Genomic DNA, 19,673 nt, shown 5'->3' with positions numbered 1-19,673 from the left:
AAAAAAAAAAAACAAAAAATGATCATATATACTTCTTCACAAAGAAAACTCATTTTCTCATGTTTAATATAGCAAGTTCTATGAAATTAATAATTTTGGAAAAATAAAAGGTGAAGTTTGAATAATAAATTATAATAGCTATTAATTTCTATAAGCCTTTATGATAATTCATCCAAAGCAATTTCTTAGTTATATATTTTACAGAAAAGTTTAGGGGAGGAGTCAGAGACTTTAACCAGGTTCTTTTTTGTCAGTGTATAGTAGTTATATGGAACATGGGCTTTCTTTTTGGTATATTCACGCATGCATATCATATTCACTGATCATCCTCCCATTACTCCTCTTTCCTTTCCTCTTCTTTCCCTACATTCTCTTCTTCGTTGCTAGTAGTTTTTGATATTTTCATATGATCACTATTTTTTAAATTAATTTTTCCCTAGATTCTTCATATGAAAGAGTGCAATACTTGACTTCTGAGTGTAGCGCATTTTGCTTCAGTTCCACCCGTTTTTCTGAAAATGATGTAATTTTACACTTTTGCATAATTGAATAATATTCCAGTGTGTAGATATATTTTTTTCTTTCTGCATCCATCTGCTAATAGGCACTTGGACAATTTTCATAACGGCATTTGTGAATTTACGCTGCAGCAAACATGGTTATGCAAATAATTCCATAGTATGCTGACTTTAAATTTTTGACACTATATCAAGGAGTGGCATTACTGGCTCAAACAGTAGCTCTATTCTTAATTCTTCTGAGGCATCTCCACGGTGATTTGTATAAAGTCCCTACTAAGTTGCCTTCTGACTAACAGTATGGAAGAGTACTTTTTCCTGCATCTTCATCAACACTTAACTCTCTTTTTTGATGACAGCCATTCTGACAGGGTGAGAGGGAATTTCAATATAATTTCCAATTTCAATTTCCTCATAGCGAAAGATATTGAGCATCTTTTATGTACTTATTGGTCATTTGTACTTTGTTCAGAATTGTCTGTTCAATTTTTTTTGCTCACTACTAACTAGGCTTTTCTTGTGCTAAGCATTTTGATTTCCTTCTTGGACATTAATCTTCTGTTGGAGGAGTAGCTGGCAAAGACTTTCTCCTGTTGTGTAGTCTCTGTTTCCACTTTGTTGTTTCCTTTTGTTATGGTTGATACATTGTGTCAACTTGGGGAGTCTAGAGGTTTGGCTAAGTAACTTAACAGGAAGCCAGGGTGCTTACTTTGTATACATCCTGAGCCTGTGGAAGAGGAGGGCAAAGATTATGTGAGAGCTACACGCCCCTTAGGTGGGGGTAGTCTGTTTACAATGTAAGGCAGGGAAAGAAGCTGCTTGCCGCCATTCCTCCGGTTTGCTCTGGCTGTTTGCTGTTCGGCTGCCATTCTCCACCTTGCTCTTGTTGCTTTGCTATTTTCTGCCTCAGAGCCAGCCAAGTATGGACTGAAACCTCCACAAACTGTAAGCTAAATAAACCTTTCCTTCCTTCATTTTGGGCCTTGGGTATTTTGTCTCAGCAACGAGAGAAAAGTAACCAAGACACCTTTGTTGTGCAAAAGCTTTTTGATTTGGTGTAGTCCTATTTGTAAATTTTGATATTTCCTGTGCTATTCGAGTCCCATTCAGGAAGTCTTTGCCTGTGCCTATGACTTACTTGTTTGTCCTATATTCTTTTCAATCAGTTTAAAAGTTTCAGGCCTGGTACCTTGGTCTTTGATCCAGTTTGAATTCATTTTTATATAGGGTGAGAGATAGGAATCTAGTTTCAATATTGGCTATGGTTGTGTGTCTTTGATTCCACACCCTCTATGCTTTTTCATTGGTCTCTACATTTATTTCTGTGCCTGTACTGTGCAGTTTTGTTAACTGTAACTTTGTACTGTGATTTGAAAATGTATGTTATGTTGCTTCCAGTACTACACTTTTGTTCCAGATTGCTTTAACTGTTCAAGGTCTTTTGTGTTCCATACAAATTTTAGCATTGTATTTTCTAGTAAAAGAGAAAATATCATTTGAATTTTGATAGGAATTTCATTGAATCTGTAGGTCCCTTTCCATACATGTCTATTTTAACAATTTTAATTCTCTCCATCCATGAACTTGAAAGTTTTTTCCATCTTTTTGTGTCTCCTTCATTTTTTTCCTTTTGTAATTTTAATCATAGAGTTCTTTCCCCTCCTAGATTAAACTTATTCCTATTTAATTTCTGTGAAGTATTGTGAATGAAATTTCTTCTTTATTTTTTTCCCTCGGTGGTTGCCTTACTGGTGCATAAAAAAACTACTGATTTTTATGTATTGTTTTATATGCTGTCACTTTGCTGAATTTATCATATCTAAAAGTCTTCTGATATTGTTTTTATAGTTTCCTAAGTAAGGGTCATATTGCCAACAAATAGGGAAAATTTGACTTGTTTCTTTTCCCTATTTGTATCCCTTTTATTTCTTTCTCTTGTTTATTCACTGGCTAGAACTTCACATACTATGCAGAACAGAAATAACCAAAGTGAAAAGCCTTGTCTCATCCCAATTTTAGAGGATATACTTTCAGTTTTTCTCCATTCAGTGCAATGTTGGTTGTGGGTTTGTCATGTATAGCCTCAATTATATTCAGGTATGATATTTCTATACTTATTTTCTTCAGTGATTTTATCATGAAGGGATACTGAAATTTCTCAGTGCTTTTTTTCTGCACATGTTTGAGATGATTAAGTGATTTTTAAAATCCTTAAATCTAATTATGCAAAATATTAATTTATTGGTTTATATATGTTGAATGATCCTTAAATCCCTGGATAAAACCTTGAACATTGTGGCTGATCTTTTTAATGTGTTGGATTCTGTTTGCAAGAATCTTATTAATCATTTTTGTATCTATGTATGTAAGGATATGGATCAATAGTTTTGTTTTTTGTATCCTGTTATGATTTTGAAAACAGTGTGATACTAGCTTTGTAGAATGAATTTGGAATCATTTGTTTCTTCCACTTCTATTTCTCAGAATAGTTTAAAAAGCATTAGTGTTAATGGTTCTTTAAATGTCTTGTAAAATTCAGCAGTAAATCCATGCAGTTATTGGATTTTCTTTTGTGGGATCTCTTTATTACTGGTTCAATTTCAGTGTTTGTTATCAATTTGTTAATATTTTTATATCCCTTTTTTCAATTTTGGCATGTCATAAATGTCCTGAAATGTATTTTCTTCTTGATTGCTCAATGATAGAAAAGTAAGTTTTCATAATAGTTCCTAATATTCTTCTGGATTTCTGTAGTATCTACTTTAATATCAACTTCTTCATCTATAATTTTATCTTGGGTCTTTTTATTAGTTTGACCAATTGGTTTTCATTCTTATTTATCTTTCAAAGAATAAGCTCTTTGTTTTATTTTCTTTATATTGTTTTATTCTCATTATTTATTTCCTTATGTTGGATTTGCATTTGTCAAATAAATTCTCTCTGTATATTCATATATCTATGTATAATGACAGATTAATAGCTAGATGTACATGTAATGCATGTTTATACACATTATATGAATACAAGTACCACATATGACTTTTTTATATAATTTTGTCTTTAAATTTTTGAATATTGTGAATAAACAATCAAAATTAATGCAAATATTTGAAGAAAATTTCATTTCTTTGGAAAAAGAGTAAGGTTGAAAATATATAAATAAACTGGAAAGCAGTTTTCATTTATTTTCTTATTTCTTCAATTCCAAATTGTCAATCATCAGATATAGGATCAAGCAATCACAAAGAATGCTTGCACAACACTAGGTGAAGTAGGTAGCTGATGTTCTACGTAAGTCAAATTCAGAATCTGTAGTCAGTATTAGAGATGTGTATTCCTTCCTTAATGTGTGTACATAAAGACCACTATCCTATAACTTTGTGTAAGGTTAAATACCAGGCTATTTTTCTCTGCTTAGTAGGTGTCATATTTTTCTTGTAAGGTGGCAAGAGAACAGAGTTTGCCTGTTCTTGTGGACAGACCTGACTATATTGAAAATACCACTAAATTTGTGATTATTTGTTGCAGCAGTTGATTTTTATATATCTCTGAGTTGATTTATATATATTACCCCTCACAATGTTTGAAGAAATTTCCAACTATATATTTTTTCTTTTTGCAAGTAATTGTAGAGCATAAAATCTTTAAGAGAAAAATAATGATTCACAGCCAAATAGAAAAATAATCCAGATTTATGCACATTCTAAGGAGTCCTATTCATTGATCCTGGTTAATTTTGAAATGATCAGAAAATAACATATCTTTATCAAAGATATAAGAACAAATATCAAACTCCCTAACATATGTTTTACTGGCTTAGTTGTACAAGATTTTCCAAATCTAAAGCACTGTGCAACATATGTTCTCATCCATCGCAAAACACAGAACAGTAACATTCAATAGTGGAATCATTGCTTCTAGCACCATCTCTATAAAATCCCTATGTTGCCTGTACCATCTCTTCTAAGAACCTATCACATGGAGGGCAGTTGTCTGTGGTCTCTAGTTCTGAAATAATGATCTAGTGGGAAAGAGCTTTTCAGTGCTCAGTTACTAAACCAACAGGAAAGAATCTCACCTTATTTGGAGGACTGGAACAGTTACTTTAAATCCCTTCTGACTTAATTATCCATATCTCTATTATCTTTGAAAATGAAGAACTATTTTTAATTAAAAATTTTTTCAAGAGACCTAGTTCTGTACCAATTCTGGAAACTGAAAAGCAGTATTGATTAGAGCATAAAGTGTGTTGAATGAATACTTTTATTTCTCGTTCAGTAGTCTCTGCGTCAAGTTAATATTGAAAATTAAAGATAGTAAAGAATATTGCTTAACACTTACACTCCAATTTAAGAATTTCTGGAGAGGTAATTTTGGCCCATGTGAATATCTTTTTTTCAGAAGTTAAACATTTATTTCAATTTATGCAGTTCAATTGGTCCTGGCTTATCTGGTTTTGGATGTATACACTTGCCCAGAGCCAATCTTTCGAGGAACTACTTGTTATCTGTGAAGAATAGCAATTTATTTTGGTTTTTGGTTCTAAGGTAACAAGTTATTTGCTCTTTTAAGGTGTTGCGTAGCAGTGATACACAAGACCTCATTTGCATAGCCATCCTCTTCTACCACTGATGCCTGCATTCTTATTCAAGCCCTTTTTGACCATACATTGTATGGCTAAGTATCAGCCTAGACAACCAGGTAGAAGAACTCTCCATAGCAAGTCATGCCAACTAACCTGTAGGTACAAGAAAAAATGGCTCAATTTCCTGCATCATTTTGCTGCTCATTTATCGTGCATAAGCTTTTCATTTTGTGTTACACCAATTAGAAAGAGAAGGTTGATGCTTCTTGTAAATTAGGCAGCATAGACATAGAAATCCTATCCCTACCATTTTCTTCCATGACCTGAAATTTACATCACAAATCCACTCACTCCAACATAGAGTAAGCTCACTTGTTTAATTCTATTGCTACTTGATGTTAATAGCAGGTTTTGTGTTAAAATTAACATAATGATTTACCCATAAGGTTTGGTAATTTGTACTTTGTATTTTTAATAATATGTGAGCTTTGATATGCTTGGGGTTTTTTTGGACTTCCATTGAACAATTGTTATTCCACTACTGGAATATGTAAATTAAATCATAAAATGATAAAGTCTTTGGGAAAATGAAGCACAGTTTGTTTTTCAGAACATCCTAGCCAGGTCTGATGGCGCACCCTGAAATCCCAGTACTCAGGAGCCTGAGGCAGGAGGATTGTTGTGAGATCGAGAGAGCAGCCTGAGCTACAAAGTGAGCTCAAGGCCAGCCTGGACTGCACAGCAAGACCCTGCCTCAAGAAAGACAAAAACAAAAAAAAAAAGCAGAACATCCTGGTGTCAGTCAACAAAACACTACTCTTTGAATCAGCATTCTAAGAATTTCTTAATAGGCAGAACACTCTTTTGAAGAAAGCTGAATGAAACTTCATAGTTTAAAGGATGGATAACAGTATCACAGAATATATATATTTAAAGCTCTTCCAACTAGTGTGTTTCTTTGAATACCTAATATATTCATACATATTATATATTTTTTTAAAAGACAATTAGTATGACCAATTAGTACTTACCATTAGTACATCAATAGCAATGTGTAGCCATCACCATTATTTAATTCCAGACCATTTTTCTCACCCTAAAGGAAATCTTAAACTATTAATCCTCCTCCCACAACACAGAAAACCCCTGATCTGTTTACAGTCTGTATAGATTTGCAAGTTCTGGATATTCTATATCAGTCCATTTTGGTTTGCCCCAAGAACACTTGCCAGTGGCTCCCACTGCTGCAGAGTGTATCCTGGGATAACTCTAGGATTACGTTCTTAATTTTACCCCGAAAGTTTGCCAAGAAACATCATGCTTTTATTGTCTGTACCACCTTTTAGTATATTGATAGTCTTTGAAAACAAAAGACGTCATTCTATTTATGGTATTCTGCTCTTTAATAGCGGTATTTACATCTACAAAATACAGAAATTCTCCATGGCTGAAAGTTAAACGAGTACTGGCAGCCAGTGGCAGGTTTTTTTCTTTTAAAAGGAAGTGGAATCTTACAATACGTGACCTTTTGTGTCTGGTTTGTTTCACTTAGCACAGTATTTGCAATATGTTTAATTCGTATTTAAGAACGTAAAGATCCTCTGTTTATAGAAATTTGAAGAATCTTATGGAGCACTATAGAATTATATCTGTAAAGTCTATAAAAATATATAAATGATTTAAGAATGGAATTCTATATATGTTTGCTATTACATTGTGTGTATATGTATGTACACATATTTAATATATGTATTAAAATCATTGTAATCTTCCATTATTATCACTAATGAAAATAAGAACTACTATTATATGAAAGATATTAATTTTCAGGCATAAAATCAGATGCTTTAAATATAATTTGGGCTTGAAAGAAGATTTCATTAAGTTTTCATAGCTATAAATTTCAAGTTATTTAATATTTTAAAGACAACAGTTTCATCTTGAATTACAAATACATTTCACAATAGCCACATGTCAGAGAATATCTATTCATTTCCCACCAACTAGGTCTTATTTAATGCTATATGTAATTTAAAGCTAATATTATAGAACAGACTAATTAATGAACAAGGATTTATTTTGAGCCTATGTCTCATCAGATTTTACCGAAAGCAAAAATATAACACAAATCAAATTTTTTCAAATGTTTCTAGTTTAAAGAAATATGGATATTCAGTAATGAACATCTATGCATTTGATATTTAATTTTTTTTCTGTAATGTTCAAACTCATTCACAATTTTAATGATTTCTTGATATATCTGCTTTGTATTTTGTGAAAACGTATAGCTTAGTAAATATGGACGAAGGAGAAGATATTCTAAAAAAAGGATTATTGTTATATGTGTTTTGACACGTTTCCTCATTAACAATATTAGTCATGAAAATAAAATTATTCTAATTTTCATTTGGAATAATTTAAAATTCTCAATATGGCTGTTGTTACACCTTTAAATATTAATTAATATTTAATTTTTCAGAAATTTAAACGACTCATTGTCTTTTGCAAATCTTTATTCATGAGGTCTTACGCAGTATGAGTCATTTACTATGAAATGTTAGAAGTTCAAAATTAAAAGAAAATTGTCCATTTTGGAAAAATTTCTAGTGGATGACATATTGTCCAAGACCAAGGTGTTTTTGGAGTCATGCTTTCTCCTGAGCGACTTGGATAATTCTTAACTATCTGGTTGTTGTTTTTGTTATTGGCCAAGAAGCTCTGTGGAGCCTATGCACTGCACTGTAAGAGTAGGGGGAAATTACTTCCATTTAAAAACTATTGAGTGTTGCAGCCAGTCTTAAGGAAGTGCTTGAGACAACAGATGAAATGTTTGCTGCTTCTCTACCAAATGATATGGCCACTTATGAAAATTTACTTTATTCTTAGTTATCTTAATAATGTATATACAATCCACTAAACCATGATCAAAAGGAATATGTAATTATTCATAGTTGAGCTTGGTAGACAATATCATTTATTGTAATACCTCTATATTTATAGATACTTTGCACTGTCTATACATATTTAAAAGTATTTTAATGTAGGATATCACCATAGGCAAAAGATTAATTGTTGAAATTTTGATATATTTTTACCTTTTCTACAAATACGTGGTAACCTGGGAGTGTTATCTTCCAGTGAAGTACATAAACTTCCTGCGGATATTAGTATTTTGTTGAGTGTAAATCCCACAGTGGTTTTAGCACAATGTGGTTGCTAAAAGTTTTAGAAATAATTATATGAGATTATTCTACTTTTACATTAGTTTTCTATTAGCTTATTTTTTACTCTATTGATGTATTCATTTATTTGTACAGTAGCTTATCATTTGTGCTTGGGTGTGGGGAGCAGCTGAACCTGGAGATGGACAGCAGAGTAGGGCTAAAGCAAGGCCAGCCTTGAGAACAGAGTGCCTGAGGCAAGGCACGTGAATAAGCTGCTCCAGCCCTGAGAACAGGAGGCACCCCGAGGTGGACCAGGAGAACAAGCTGATAGGCAGAGGATGTCACATGAGATCAACCTTCCTGGTGTATAAGGAAATCTGCTGCTATCTTGGGTGGTTCTTTTGTCCTATCTGGAGAGAGGGCTCCACCTGACCTCAGCTTTCTGCATTCTGACTCTTGTCTTCATTTCTTCATCCTCCACTGTCTGTGCCCAGGGAAGTTTGAGAGCTGCACTAGATGTGGCACTCGAGTGCTTTCTTGGCCAGAAAATTATTTTAACTGATCAAAAAATATGGGATAAATTAAGTGACTTTACTGATGCTAAATTATGAGGAAAGAACAAACTCTGAAATCTCTTTAATTTTCCTTAAGGTCAATAGCTCTCAAAATATCTGAGAATGGCCCATAATATACTGCTTATTGGAATTGAGGCTATATCAAAAACAAGGTAATTTTTATGGTGGCAGATAATTTTTTCTCAGCTCCTATGCTAGTTTTACCATCTGAGTACCACCAATTTTGTCAGCACCATATACAAGATAAAACCCCTACCTAAACCTTTGATGACAACATTATGAAATATAATAAAATGTTTTTATAAACCAATGTTTTTGGAGAATTGTAATAGAGCAATAACTGAGATAAAATTAGGTAACTGAAAATGGATACTTGTGTAAGGAAAAAAATTTAAAACCTGTGTAATTGACTTTGGGATTAGACAGCAGACACAAGCTTGCAAGACTCTAAGGACATCATTGTTACAGTTAAAAGATAGGAAGAAAAATGCTACCAAAAAAATGCTACCATGGGAAAAATATATCCATCCTTACATTGTGGGAGCAGGTAAGTAGGAAACATTGTCATTTCAGTAGTGTAGACATAGGAAATGCCACTAACGAATTGTTGCTTTTGATTAAGAAAATCTTCATGCAAATTTTTGAAAATTGCACTTCCTTTTTGAGGACTTCAGAGTAGACAGCTTAAGGATCAAAGTGCTCAACTTGAAATAAATCAAACTCACAAATATAAGCATTGCATTATCTCACTGGTATGAGAAACTGAAAGAATAAATAAGGTCTAAAATGTACAATAGATATTGTGAAATTGGAAGGAATTGTTTAAAAGGTAAAAGGACCTAGGATGGGGGAAAGGGGAAAGGAAGGAAGGAAAAAGGAAGAAAAATGCTAGTTAACTATACTATTAGTGTCTCTTAGTTCACTGGAAAGGAAGTATTGTGCTAATATTGATTGGAGAATTTTTTATGATCATATCTTGTACTCTGAATAACTACTTTGAAGATGACAATATGCAATGTATTAACTACTGCTAGTCTATTATTATGTTATGAAATTCTGTTTAACCTTTTTTTCCATAAAATGAAAAAAATTCAACTAGGTGCTGACTCCCAGTTGTCTTCACTGAGGCACCAGGGGTGTGAGTGCAACCATTTCAAACTCTTCAGACAAGGAATCCTCCAAGTGCACAAGCTGAATGACTTATACCAATGAAACATAAAGTAAAAAACTCACTCAGCCAACCCCTGCCCAAATTCCTGGTCCCCATATTTGTGACACCCAATAAAGTGGTGGTTATTTTAAGCTATTACATTGTTAATTTGCTGTTTTAAAATTCAGACAAAATTTACATCTAAGGGTCTATCAAATGCAAAATGCATAAATATATGTATCCACCCTATACACAGAATGCAGAACAGAGCTTTCATTTATGAATGTGTTCTATGTTGCCCCTGTGTAATAAAACCATCTCCACACTTATCCGCTCAAAACCAGCAATCTATTGTTCATTTCCATTCTTTGCCTTTTCTAGAGTGTCAAATAAATGGAATGATAAAATATTTTATTTTTGAGTCTGGTTTCTCTGAGTTACCAATTTATTATTGTTAATAGTTTATTACTCTTAATTGCTGATAGTATTCCATTGCATGGGCATACCACAGTGTTCATTCATCCATACACGGACTTTTAGTGTTTCTCCAGTAATCTGTGAGTCTGAGTAGTGCTACTGTATTCCTTTGTGTTCAGGTATTTATGTGAACATAAAATTGTAGTGCTACTAAGCAAATACCTGAGAGGAGAAATATTAGATCATATTAACTATGTATTTCTATTTATAAGAGAGTGCCACGCTGCTTACAAGAGTAGCCATACACCATGCACACTCACTAACAAAATATGAGAGTTAGAGTTCTGCATTCTTATCAGCATTTGGTGTTCTTAGCTTTTAAAAACAATACATTTAAGCATTACTGATATATTTGTTGCAGTAACTCATTGTGATTTTAATTAGCAGCTTGCTAATGGCTAATGCTGTTGAGTAACTCTTTGTATATATTTGCCTGTGTACATTTTTTTTTGAGGTACCTGTGATTGAACCTAGGCCTTTCCCACTGGACTGCATCCCCAATTCTTTATAATGTTTTTCATTTTTTCATCCTGAGAGAGGTTCTTACTAAATCACTAAGTTATGCAGGCTGGAAACAAACTTCCAGTCTTGCCTCAGCTATCCCGAGGGCTGGGATTAGAGCATGAGCCACCATGCTTGGCTTACATACCTTTTAAAATTACATATTTGCTGAAATATTTTTGAGTAATATTTTTACTATTAAATGTTTACAATTCACTTGTTGTAGGTACATTTCTTTCCATAGATACGGAACTGGCAAACATTTTTTCACAGCGCAAAGCTTATCTTTTCCTTTCACTACAACATCTTTTGTACAGTAAAAGTTAATTATGATAAACCTTGATTCACCCATTATTAATTTTTAAATCACACTTTGGTGTTTTATCTAAATTGTTTTATTCTAAGCCGAGTTCACAAATCTTTTCCTATATTTTTATTTTCTTCTAAAAATTTAAGTTTCATATTTGGATTTATAGTCTAATATGGGTTAATTTTTGTTTAAAATTAGTATAACTTGATATTTACTTTTTTCTTTGTTTTTGATGACAGATTGTTCCAATTCTTTATTGAGGAATTTAGAATCATGGTTCCTTAATTTATTTTTATGGATTCTAAGAAAAGATCTAATAACAAAAGATGTAAGAAATGATTTGTTCACATAGAAGCTTTCTTTAGCTTTTCTTCAGGTACACAGAATGATTGGCATTAGTGAGAAATACCCTAGGAGGGTTTTTGTAAGAACAATGATATAAAAGATAACAAAAATAAAACAATATGACAAAGCAGAGTATATCTCAACAGTTTTTGTTTTTTAAAGAAATAAATGGGAAGTAAATGTAAGACATGTTTTTTGTGAGAAAGCTGACAAGTCAGGCTGGGGATATACCTCAGTAGCACAGCACCTGCCTGGCAAGCGCAAGGTTATGAGTTTGATTCCTTGTACCAAAAAAAAAAAAAAAGGAAAGTAAGGAAAAAATCTGACAAGGTAAAGCACATCAGTGGTTCAGCATTTGCATACATACTGACAAGCGGCTTACCTAATTTATTTGGCATTAAGAGAATATATTGTTCAATGTTTGTAATAACCTGTTTTGAGAAATATGACCTGAATGGTAAGAACATAAAAGCTAGCTCCAGTTATGGAAATGCTGAGAATGAATTAAGTTTTATAACATATTTCACAATAAGTATGGTACTAAAAATTGTCAAGGGTAAGAAATTTGTCCCTAGTAAGTAATGAGAAGGAAAAGAAGATTACAAAAAATATATTGCATTCTGAATCCAATACCCTGCAGACTTTTGTAAGAAAAAATGCTTCTAAACTCCTGAGGAAATTTAAGAAGATAAATATCTCTCCTGTTTTTCAGAAATTTGTTTTTTCTTTCTTGTTTTGAAAGTACAAAGAAGGTAGATGGAAATTGAGTCTTGCAGACTGACTCATTTGTAAATTGTAATGTCTCATGATTACAACAGATAAATGTCACCTCTTGAAGTCTGTCTGGTGGCATTTTATCACTTTTTCCAGAAAGACATAAATTACTGGAGGCCAACGGACTGCATCATTTCTTTCTGAGATAACTGGTTCTTATCACCCAAGGAGCAGAGTGCAAGTGGAAACAGTAGAAGTTCACACGTCAAGCCCAGGCTAAGGAGTGGGTGAGGAGTTGGAATGGGGGAGGAGATACGTCTTTAGCCTTAAACTGAGACATGTTACGTAGGGGATTGTAAATCATAGATATATTAATTTTGCTCCAAGAGGAACTAATTGAGAGCCCTAGAGAGGGCAGGAAAATGACAAGCTCTTATTTAAATATTGAGAAATTCCTCGTAGCTTCAGGGCAGAGATTGGGATGGCAGTCAAGCAGTAGTTGAGTTAGATTCTGTGGCTGTTACTTTCATGAGAGTGAGAAGTGATCTGCAGAACAGCGAAAAAGTGACAGATTTGAGAAATATTCAACTTTGTGATTGGATATGAGAGGAACAAAAGGGTGTGCACTTTTCTGGATGATTCAGTGAGATCGCACTTGGGTAAAGAAACATTCAAATATGGCGAGCTTGAGGAATTTGCACAATTGAGGAAGAGTACCAGATCAGATACGTGAGAAACAAACCTATTAGTACAGTGTCACTGAACAGCTAATTTTGCCTTCAGCATTATGATATGCTGTTCCTGATACTAGGTCCTAATATTACTTAGATTTGTTGTTTTACTTCTTCGTCCCTTACACTTGCAGACACAGGAGATATAGCTGTTGATTCAAATATTACCAATGTATATTTAGATGACATAAATCCAAGAGAGATGATAAATTTCCAGAGACAGCCTGCATATAGAAAAACAGTGACTCTGACTAAACTCAGTAGGAACAGCATTCAAGAAATAAAAAGACTAAAAATATACTTAGGAAGGAATACTCATAGTCAGAAAACCAGGGAATGGCTGGATCCGAAAGGTTAAAGCAACAGAGTTTTCTACACCAATAGTGACTGATGTTATAAAGAGGTCAAGAATATTAAAGACTAAGCATCTCACTGTGGCTATCAAATACTCTAGAAGTAGCGGCTTTAGAGATTTGATTAGAGAGAAGCCAGGTTGACAAAGGAGAACCAGTAAGGTACTGGTGAATGGGATCGTGTAAAACCACCTGAAATATTCGGATTATGAAGAAAGGAAAGATAACAGCTACACATGGACAATTTGTTAAATGAAAGATTAATTTTTTTTTTTTTTTTTTTTGGGTTTTTCTCCGGTACCGGGAACCGAACTCACGACCTTGCGCTTGCCAGGCAGGCGCTTTTGCCGCTGAACTAAATCCCCAGCCCCGAAAGATTAATTTTTGAAGACAGCCAATTCACATATTTGAAGGAAAAGATATACAATAAAGGTGAGAATAAAAGTAGTAAAGGGAGAAAGGGACTTCCAGACTTAAACTGGAAAAACTTGGGAAATAATCTTATGTAAAAGGAGAGGAATATGTCTCAATATATTACTAAGAATGCTAGTGTGTATGGGTAAGTAAATATGAGGTTTGGTGACAGAAAGCTTTATGAATTCTCGGCTGTTGCCTTCTACTTTTTCTATGAAGACATAAATGAGAAGGCTTGTTTGGAAGCTGAAGAACTCAGGGTCTATGTAGAAGACTTGCATTCAACTTCCATGTAATATATCATGTGTCTACCTGCACTGCAGAACCTAGAAAAACATAGATAAATATTGCAGTTATGGGTCTTCATGTTCCTTCTGAATCACCAATAAGATGTCATTCTGTAGGGATGCAGTCTGCTCATTCCAGATTTCTGCATTCAAGCAGAGTCACAGGTTACGTTAGCACTGAGTTTTGTTCACTAGTGTCCATGGAATTTCCATTTCCTGTCACTACTTTCATGTTCAAGGAATAAACTTAAGTAACTTAGTTGTTATGTAGCTAGTGGTGATGATCTTCTGATCCCTTGGTTTCCACAGACATTATTTCTTGGAGCCAACTGTTCCAGCAGCAGCTTCTTGGTTTCCCATCTTCTTGACTCAAGGAGGAGCAGTAGCTTTGTCTGCAAGCTAAATATGTGGTACAATCCTCCTCTAGCTTTCCTTTAATTTTATAAACACATGGTTCTTAGTAGGACATACCTTTCTGTGTAATGGCTGGTACGGTTTCAGTTACAATTATTGGCTTCCAACTGAAGCATTATTTACCACCAGCATAATTTCAGGAATGGACATTTTGGGCTGTTCAACTGATCTTCTTGTGTCTGAAGGCCACACGTATTTGAATCCATTATAGGATAGGATACATGTGATGTATGTATAGAAATCAGTGCCAGAATTAATTGCATTTTTCACCTATGCTTGAAACTAAGTTCATGATTCCTTAATTCAAATACTGAAGGCTCCTTCACATAACAGCGCCTTAGGCAGAAGGGATTTGAGAACTGTGAGATGGGTTTCCCGCAGTTAACTCTATTGCAGAATCTTAAATTCTAATAGTAAAGCATGATCAGCGAGCCAGGGGTTTCTCATGACTCTTGAATATCTTGTCTATTGTATTTTTGTGGATGAGGACGGTATGCCATCTTTTTAAAAAGTGCTGTGGTGCTATTCTCTGTAGACTGGACACACTCGCTGGATGAAAGAAGCTCCCAAATTACAGTAGTGATGACAGTTGGAAAGGTAACCAATAAAATTTAGTGCTACTCAATCCCAGGGCAAAGAAGACATGAACTGAGTTGGAATGTTATTCAGAACACATGAACCACAGTGGTATTTGACTGTAGATGGCTGATCATAAGGTTAGTAGACTTGTAATATACGCACAGCTCATTATGGAAGATTCTGCTTTTTCTGAATAATCAAATTAATACTATGGCTGGCAAATGGAAGTTCCTGGTATCTCGAGGCTGGAAGTTTCATTAGTAGGTGGGTTGGTAATCTAATTCTTGAGAAAATTTTCAAATGAAACTTCAAAGTGTCTCATGGAGGAACTCCCTCTCCCCGTGGGCCACCTAAAGCACAGTTCTTTAGCAAAATTTCTTTCTACACAATTTACCCAGAATAAGGTTCCTCCCTTCTCCCCCCTACATTTTATATCTTAGTAAATTACACATTATAGAGACTTCCTCTGGTGAAGCCATGATGGTGATGTTGTGTTTATGGTGTATATTTTACAAAAATTCATGGCCAGGGGATACGACTTGAAGAATAAACTGCATGAGACATATTTTAGAACGCTTTATCAATTAGTGCAAGATAGGATTCAACAATGGTTATGAGTGCAGTAGAAACGTAAATATCACAGAAGTAAACAAGAAACAAATCTGCCCCTGGTATCAGATGGAAAATAAATCTGAAAGAAGTCCAAATATATTTACAATTATTCTAGGAGTGTATTTGCACAGGGACATATATAAAGTTTGGAAAATAGCACCTGAAAGAGAATAAATTCACACAACATTAAGAGACTATAATTTGGCCTCAAGCCCGTTATGTGTGTTAATAATTATGCACATAGTTGGAAGCATAAAAGTGTATTCTTTCCTTCTGAGAATGCTCTGTGCTTCTCTCATTGTGTAGTAGCATTATTGTTATGTAGGGTCCTCAGCAAAGGGTATAAAATAATAGCTTTGAGCAAGTTTATTCATGCACACCCTTACAAATATGAACTTTAAGACATACAGTTGCAATACTGGACAATACTGTTTTTAAGGAAGCAAAAATGGATTCTGGGTTATGAAAATATTTCTAGTTATTTTTACATACATTTCAGAAACATATATATGTGCATATATATGGTCTATAAAACATGTAAGTAAAGTGTTAAAATTTCATGTAGGGCAATTAAGGAAAAAGATGTTTGAAAAGGATCCTTAGGGAGGCATAATGAAAAAAATGTGGCTGAAAATACCACTTTAGGGAAAACCGAAGAGAGAAATGAATGTAAGATTTATTCACTTCCTTTCACGAATGCTGTCATCTTTTGATTAATCATCTTAATCTTAATGTGGAGGAATGATGCAGAGCAATTATCTTTATAGCTTGTTCCAGTATGTTACACAGCAAAAGATATTTAGAATTCACATTTTTAGCTTTTTAAGTAACTGCTTCTTGGGAGGTGTATATAAAGCATCAGATACAGGTCACATTCACTCAGCAAATGATCGCTGAAAGTCTTAGGGAGCAAAAGACTCTCTGTCTGTGTAAGAAATGATTCTGTTAAGGGCAGAAGCAGTGAAAACACTGTCTAAAGCACACATGATGACCTCAGTCAAAGAAAGAGATTAAACTTTATCTTAGCTCAGAGATGAATTTGGCTATTTTAAAATTACCCATAGTAGAGAGTCAAATGCCAGGACATTGTGTGTTTGTGGGGGAAGAGATGTATGAGAATTCACACGCAGAAAGAAGGGAGGACTTCTTCATTATTCCCAAGGTCTGTGGAGAGAAGAGTCCCAGAGGACTGCAACTTAATGGAGAAGCAAACATTTCCTAATGTTGTCCCTACTTTAAGAGTAAAATAACACTTCATTAATCTGTACAGATAAAGGAGATGGGTTTGACAGTTGAAGGTTGCCCAGAACTCATCTTGGAATATTTACAGCTTTATTTAAAGTTGGTATATGCTACAAGCTTAATTCTTATTAATTAAACCCAGTAATATAACTTTCTTAAAACCCAGGAATATAACTTTGACAGGATTATTTTTTATATGTTTTTGCTAGTCTCTAGAATGTTGGCAATATTCCAAGCAACTACTAAGGAGCATTTTCGGAAGATGGATGTAGATTACAATAATACATTGGTCCTAGCAATGCTATCTGTTTCTTCATTTTCTCTAGAACAATTTATGTTATTAAGTCTCCTCAGTAATACTGAGAAAAAATGATTGTCTTTTTGTTTTAAAACCAAATTTCCAACCACTAAACTGATTTTCTAGTAATACATAAATTTGTGTGTCTTTGTTTTGTGTGTGTGTGTGTGTGTGTGTGTGTGTGTAGAAATTTCCCATAGAAATTTTCCATTTTCTATTGACTTCCTAAGTAGCAAGACCTGCTTAACTCTTTCATCTGTATCTGTTCTTTTTTTAGGGTACTTGAGCACAGGCCTGGGTCTTTATCAGTCTGGTCTATCTGAGCCTTTCTGAAGCAAAGTTAGGTGGGTTGTTGTTTTGTAGGCAGATTGGTGGTCTCATCCCAACAACTGAAAAGTGCTATTGAAAGGGCTATCAGTTGTTCCAGAGAGCTTCAGTGTTAACTTTATCTCATTCATCTGTCAGAGGAGCAGCAGAGCTATTTGAAATTCAAATAAAATTAATTGATGTGCTAAATTTGTGGTAAGTAAAAATTATGACTAATGCCAATCATTTTAGAGAATGCAATTCCCAGTCCTGCTGCCTGTTTTAGAGGTAGAGGATGAAATGACATTTTGGAGTTAGTCTTTCAGGAAATCCAAGTTCTCTTAGAAAAAAGTACATAATGCTAAATAACCATGATGATGAACACCACTCCTATAAACTGTTTACACAAACCTGACTGTTTTGTTTTATTAGGTGGTCAACATGGTGGTTAATTGAGCTGCTAACAAAGAACTCTATACGGTCTTCCTCTACAGAGATCTATAGGCAGGTAATACTCACTTTCCATTACAAATTTGCTTTCAGAATAGACAGAGAGAGGAAAATTAAATTAAGTGATACGTATCTTTGCCGTTCATTTAACTCCAAAATGTTCCTTCTTTTTTTGTCCATCCAAAATATTTTAAATGCCAAAACACAGCACAATTAACTTCTATATCTGATTATCAAAAGGAAACTCTACCAAGATTAATGGTCCAGTAAAACAGAGGAAACCACAGAGGTGTGTGCCCTGAAAACTCCAGTTTCTTTCTGCTGTCATTAGCAACCATTTCTGTTTCACATTACACTGCACAATAGACTTGAAAATAAGCTTTTTAACATTGTGTTTGCTTAACAACATTGTAGTATAACCAGTGTTCTTTGTGGTATTCTTAACACAACATTTTACCTTTCTGAAGTAGAACTGCAGGCAGTCCTTTTTTGAGACAGGGTGATTATAAGGAAGATCTTGTGGATGAATACTTCAAGTAAAGATTCATTCATATTTCTGATGGGGTCACTAAGGTGTATAAGATTTATGCATGCTTATTTTTATGCAGCAACCTCCCTAAATAGGTCCATTTATGAAAAATGCTTATAAATGACAGTTCAAAGCACATTCACACTGTCAGTCACTGGTTACTCAAGCATGGGATTAAAAATCTTTTAGATCAAACTTCTTGCTGTATTTGGTTGGGCTATAACTAATATTCTAAGAAAAATAAAACAGTGAGGACAAGATGTTAACAGATACACTGTTAATATTAGAAGACTTTCAAGATGATTTCAGGCTATTTGAAAAAGAAATGGAATAGATTTTTGAATCTGTAAATGTTGACATGAGAATACAGTAGTCACTGAACACCATTATGACACATAAAAAAGATGACTACACATTAGAAATAGAAAAAAAAAACAAGGACTCACTTTTAATAAATGTTGCAAAAAGGCAGAAAATCGGACTTTCCTTCAAATTACACTTATGTTTTTCCAATTTCCATTAAAAAAATTATTGGTAAAACTTGTCAGTTTGGGGATAACTGCAGCTTAATAATGTTTTATTTAAAAATTATTCTTGGATCATCATAAATACCATATAATAAAAGCTCTAATTTCTTACAGAGAATTATCCATAAAAATAGCATTCTTCATGAATATATCTTTTTATCAACACAGCTTGAAAAACAAACACTTTTTTACAAACATTATAAAATTACACATGAAGATTTGAGTAAAAAGGTAAAGTACATTTGAGTAATATTAGCCAACATTAATTTAATTGTGCAGTTAGCCACCTAATTAATATTGCAGAGATTGTTGCATATAAGACAATGACTGGGACTCAGAACTGCAGAAACAATACAAGTTTCAAAGGAGTAAATTAACAGAGTCTGTCCACTTGCGCTAAGGACACAAAGTCATCTTTTGATTAGTCTTTTCAGGAAAATGTTTTCATTTCCATGAATGCCTACATATATTCAAAATATTTTTATGTGGTGCTTCATAAGGAGAATTATTTTAGTTTGTAATGGAACAGTGACAAATATACTACTTTACAGAGGCTATAATCAGAAGATTTAGATAGACAGCCTTAGCTTTA

At 33.8% G+C, this 19,673-nt stretch overlaps 1 protein-coding gene and 1 long non-coding RNA gene across 3 annotated transcripts in view; one reads left to right on the top strand and one right to left on the bottom strand.

Annotated features, from left to right (window-relative positions):
• Positions 1-19,673, bottom strand: part of Glra3 (glycine receptor, alpha 3) — a 140,958-nt gene that overhangs the window by 63,604 nt on the left and 57,681 nt on the right. The gene's annotated exons all lie outside the window — the stretch shown is intronic.
• LOC102020972 lies at positions 13,770-18,081 on the top strand. Its single transcript, XR_259218.1, has 3 exons — positions 13,770-13,855; positions 15,074-15,254; positions 18,008-18,081. It is a non-coding gene; the product is annotated as an uncharacterized LOC102020972 (long non-coding RNA).

The sequence above is a fragment of the Chinchilla lanigera genome, unplaced genomic scaffold (genome assembly GCF_000276665.1).
Source record: "Chinchilla lanigera isolate Chin_1 unplaced genomic scaffold, ChiLan1.0 scaffold00002, whole genome shotgun sequence".
NCBI lineage: Eukaryota > Metazoa > Chordata > Mammalia > Rodentia > Chinchillidae > Chinchilla > Chinchilla lanigera.
The sequence above is the reverse complement of the archived record's forward strand: the minus strand, read 5'-3'. Positions and strand labels throughout refer to the sequence as shown.